Raw genomic sequence first — 4,806 nt, forward strand, 5'->3', positions numbered from 1 at the left:
GGAGGGGAAGGGAGGAGAGAAGACAATGAGAGGGGAGAGAGGGTAAGAGTAAGGAGTAAGAGGGAGACAAGTAAGAGAGTAATCAGTAAGAGAGTGTGGTGGGGCTGAACACCCCTTTTTATGGTCTTTACTGTTGCTAGGTAACTGGGGAGGAATTTAGCCTGAAGATCAGAACCTTGGGCCTATGTGACTACTGACCATGCTTCTCTTGTGGGGGCTGTGGGGGGCAGTAATTTAGGCAGGGGTCAGAGTTCCAGGAGCATAAGGGAACACCTACCGTGTCATGAAGGTGAATTATGACCTCGGGGTCCAGACCTCAGCTCAACTGGAGACGAGACTGTCTGCACCGTAGCCCATTACCTACCCCACACTTCCTGTAATCCCGGTTGAGTCAGAACTCCTCAGAGTCCAGCTTTCTCTGTGGTCCTGTGATCCTAAGATTTTGAGTGTGTCAGAGTTCTTGGTAGTCAAGCTTCCTCCGAGACCATGAGACCCTGGTATGACCAAGCTCCTGGAATCCTGAAATCCTAAGATCCTGGGTGTGTTAGAGCTCCTGGAAGTGGTACCTCCTCTGGGGACCATGGGGCTGTCCACTGTGTTCAAAACCAAGATAGAACAGCACCGACCAGAAGGAACCTGAGCCGCTGGTCGGGTGGGGCTCCGGTGTCCCTGCTCCTGCTGGCCCCAGCCCTTCACTATTGGTTTGGAATAGATGTTGCATTCCACTCACCAATGATCCTAAGATCCTAGGCATGCTAGAGCGCCTGGGGTGTAGCAGATCTTATATTCTTACTACCCCCTCTTATGCCATGTACCCTGAACCTTCAGTGATATAGCTATTCTATTTAGGTACTAGGGCTAAGCATATCATTTTCTAGAGGCCAAACCTCTGCCACAATTGTGTTTTAGTCTATATGCCAAACTCTCATTGATGATGTGTAATTTTTTTACAAATGCCAAGGTAGAAAGTACATTAAAATGGTAAGACTTGGAGAAAGCTTTACCATGCAATTTTTTATGGATGTTTATAAGGTTCCTTTCAGAAACTACAGTGGCTTGTATAAATAGCTAAGTGTTTGTGATGAGAAATGCAAACCCTGTCATTGTCACTGAAATAATCTATGTGATTTAATTCCATGCTTTGCTCCAAGGAAAGAGGAACAGAGAAAATGAGATCATTAAAGCAAATAGAATGTAGACTGCCACATCAAATAAGAAGTGAAAAGCCTGTGTTTTCATCCCAGTGGACCAAGAGGAAAGGAGGAAAGAAGGAAGGAAAGAAAGCAGATCTACCTTTTTCATTAATCCCATATTTTTCAGTGAACACAACTCTTCTAACTTCTCTGGTAAATTCCAAAACCTGCTTTCTGGATAGTTCCATGTGAACTTATCACCACTGCACCATATCTAGCATGCTATGTGCTACATGCTAAATTAAGTCTCTCTTATCCCAGAATCATATGTTGTTGTTGTTGTTGTTGTTGTTGGTTGTTGGTTGTTGTTGTTATTTGATTTTGACTAACATTTCCCAAGCCAGAAGAAGAAGCAATCATAGAACCCTACTTGGCTTTTCACTGTCTACATATAACCTGTCACCATACCCTATAGATTCAGCTTCTCCATAATCTCAGAGGATATGTCACATCTGTTTTCAGCACATCATAGTTGTTAAGAACATTTGTGGAGTACAGAGTTAAACTGGTTAAAATCCTGACACAAGAATTTCCTAAAACATATGACCTTTCCCCTTTCTTTGTCTCAGATTTTCTATTAGTGAAATAGAAATAAATGATGGTTCAGGGCTGGTAGATGGATTCAATCGTGCTGTTAAGGCGCATGAAACAGTGCTTTATCCATCTTAGACACAAACTCAGGTGACTTTTCTGGGCCCACTGCCATTCAATTCTTCATCTACCATGACCATTCCTAGAGAAGAAGAAATCCAAGGAAAGGCATAATAATGTCAGTACCTCTCAGAGGCATCTCTGGTCTGATTAGTACACTCATCTCCTGACCACTGGGAACACAAAGGAGAGGGTGTTTGGGCTCAGGGAATGAAGGAGATGAATAAAGTTGGGTATGACATTGTAAGTGTATATAAATGTGTGGGAAACTTCATATAATGTAAGATAGAGTCAGAAATCATTTCTTAGTTACTTTTGTATTGCTGGAATAAAATACCATGACCAGAGAAAGGAAATTTATGTATGAAAGGGGTTGATTATGGCTTGTAGTTCCAGAGGAGATAAAATCTGTCATGACAGAGAAGGCATGGCAGAAAGAATGTGAGGCTGACCTGGCAGTCAGAAAACAGACAGAGGGAGAGATCAGTAAGTAGGACCACACTATAAACCTCAAAGTCCCGAAGTGACATACTGTGTCCACCAAGGCTCCATCACATTCTCAAATAGTACCACTAACTAGAGTGCAAGTGCTCATTTACATGAGCCTTAGAGGACATTTCTCACTCAGACCGCTACAGGCAAGAGTAGAAAAGAAGTTAGCCCATCTGTTCTTTCATCCAGATTAAGGCAGGCCAAATATATAATTTATGTTAAATCTACAAAGTATACTATTCACCATTTCTTTTTATGAGCTATCCCATAAAGTAAAAATATTAATATGGTCCTAGCTCACTGTTGGCATATCCAAATTTTTAAAAGCACCTATCATTGATTCTTGTTATTCGTGGTAGTCATGATCCATAAAGGTGTGGTGCATACTGACTTAGAGAATAAAGAGCCACTGCTCTCGGAGGAAATACAAGTAGACCCTGCAACTCAACTTTATGACCACTGATCAATACATCACCTTGTTTTATTTCTTTGAACCTAATGATTCTTTTGCTAACATTGAGCTAAGGGGGAAGTCATGCTAAGGTTTGGACATGTTATCCAGAAATATATTTTCTCCCTAATGTGGTCCTCTTTCACTTAAGAATACTCAATAGCAATTCAGTACTATTCATGGGGCCACTTTAGACAGTGAAATCTTGAACACGAAACTCAAAATGTGAAAGAATGGCACTAAATATACCACAAAAGAGACACATACAGTATAAAAGGGAACACAAGAGAGCAGGGTAACCCTCACTCTGCCTCAGCAGGAAGTATGGACAAGAACAACTTAGCTTTTCATTGTCTTGTCTACTGGAAAATGACCCCAGACCTTCACTCCTTTTGTGTTACAAATAAATCCACTAACGAAAAAGAAAATTTGTAAGTTTAAAATCCATAGTGAGGGTCATCTTAAATAGAGATCCTGGGATCTCTCCTTTGGGCTTTACCTTACCATGACACAAGGTCCTCAAATATTTACAAGGATTCAAAAAGAGAGCAGGGTTTAGCTTCCATACCCACTGAGTCTTCCATTGACCAGGTAACCCCTAAAGAAGCCTAGAGGTCACAACTTGACCTTAACAGAAAATTTAAAGTTGACCTAAAAGTCAAAATCCTTTACAGATCCACCCGAGAAATGAGGGCCAAAGAGTAAAATGCTGCCCTCAAACTACAGAGACCAACATAAGAATTCATGGATCCAGCACTACCTAAACAGAAAACTTTGGAACCAGCACCATTGTAGAAAAACCTAAACTATCATTCACTGACCATCACTGATGACAAGTCTGACATGTTAAAATTTCCAGGAGTCCTAGTGTGGCAACAGCAGAGTACTTAATACAAATGGTCATGTAATATCCATATGTCATTGGAATAAATAAATCTAGACACTGGCCTTTACAAAAATGGCTTAAAATAAGTCACAGACCAAGAGATAAAAATGAAAATTTACAAAAGTAGAAGACAGCACAAGGAAAAATTATATATCTCAATGGTATAATGGGATTCTCACACAGAGATAGGGGTTTGGGGGCTTTGGACTGGACGCGGTCTTATTCATGCTTACTCTGGCTCAGTGGATGGAGATACAAAGGCCAAATCCCAAGCATTAAAATTTATATAAAATGTCATATACATTTTTAGCCCCTTTGTCCTCCTTGTATGGTAGCATATATTTTCATTGGGTATTTTATCACTATGGATTTATCATGCTGTGGTACCTTGAATAAGAATAACCCTTATAGGCTCATATACTCAAATACTTAGTCACCATGGAGTAGAACTGATTGAAAGGATTGGAGGGATTAGGAGGTATAGCCTTGTTGGAGGAATGTGTCATTAGGAGGTGGGCTTTGAGGTTTCAATGCTCTCTCTCTCTCTCTCTCTCTCTCTCTCTCTCTCTCTCTCTCTCTCTCTCTCTCTCTCTCCTGCAGATCGAGATATAGAACTCTCAGCTACTGGTCCAATGACATGAGAGCCATGCTTCTGCCATGCCCACCACGATGATAATGTATTAACCCTCTTAAATTATAAGGAATTGTCTAAGTAAATGCCTTCTTGTGTGAGAATTGCCTTGATTACATTGACCCTTCACAACCATAGAACAGCGATTAGGACCGCTACCAAGGCTAGAGGAATGTCATAGAGTTCTTATAGCACTGAGGACTCAGAGATGTGATAAAGCTACACATACATATTGATTAAACCATACTGATTATCTTCTTTTTTATTTATTTTTTATTACGTATTTTCCTAAATTACATTTCCAATGCTATCCCAAAAGTCCCCCATACCCCACCCCTTCCCTAACCACCCATTCCCATTTTTTGGCCCTGACATTCCCCTGTACTGGGGCATATAAAGTTTGCGTGTCCAATGGGCCTCTCTTTCCAGTGATGGCTGACTAGGCCATCTTTTGATACATATGCAGCTAGAGTCAAGAACTCCGGGATACTGGTTAGTTCAT

General features: G+C 40.9%; 1 long non-coding RNA gene across 1 annotated transcript; it reads left to right on the top strand.

Moving 5' to 3' along the window:
- The first annotated feature begins 311 nt into the window (after positions 1–311).
- On the top strand, positions 312–1,456 carry LOC110284435. The gene is made up of 2 exons (XR_002376932.1): positions 312–385; positions 1,152–1,456. It is a non-coding gene; the product is annotated as an uncharacterized LOC110284435 (long non-coding RNA).
- Positions 1,457–4,806: the final 3,350 nt, after the last annotated feature.

Source organism: Mus caroli, chromosome 18 (genome assembly GCF_900094665.2).
Source record: "Mus caroli chromosome 18, CAROLI_EIJ_v1.1, whole genome shotgun sequence".
Classification (NCBI taxonomy): Eukaryota; Metazoa; Chordata; class Mammalia; order Rodentia; family Muridae; genus Mus; species Mus caroli.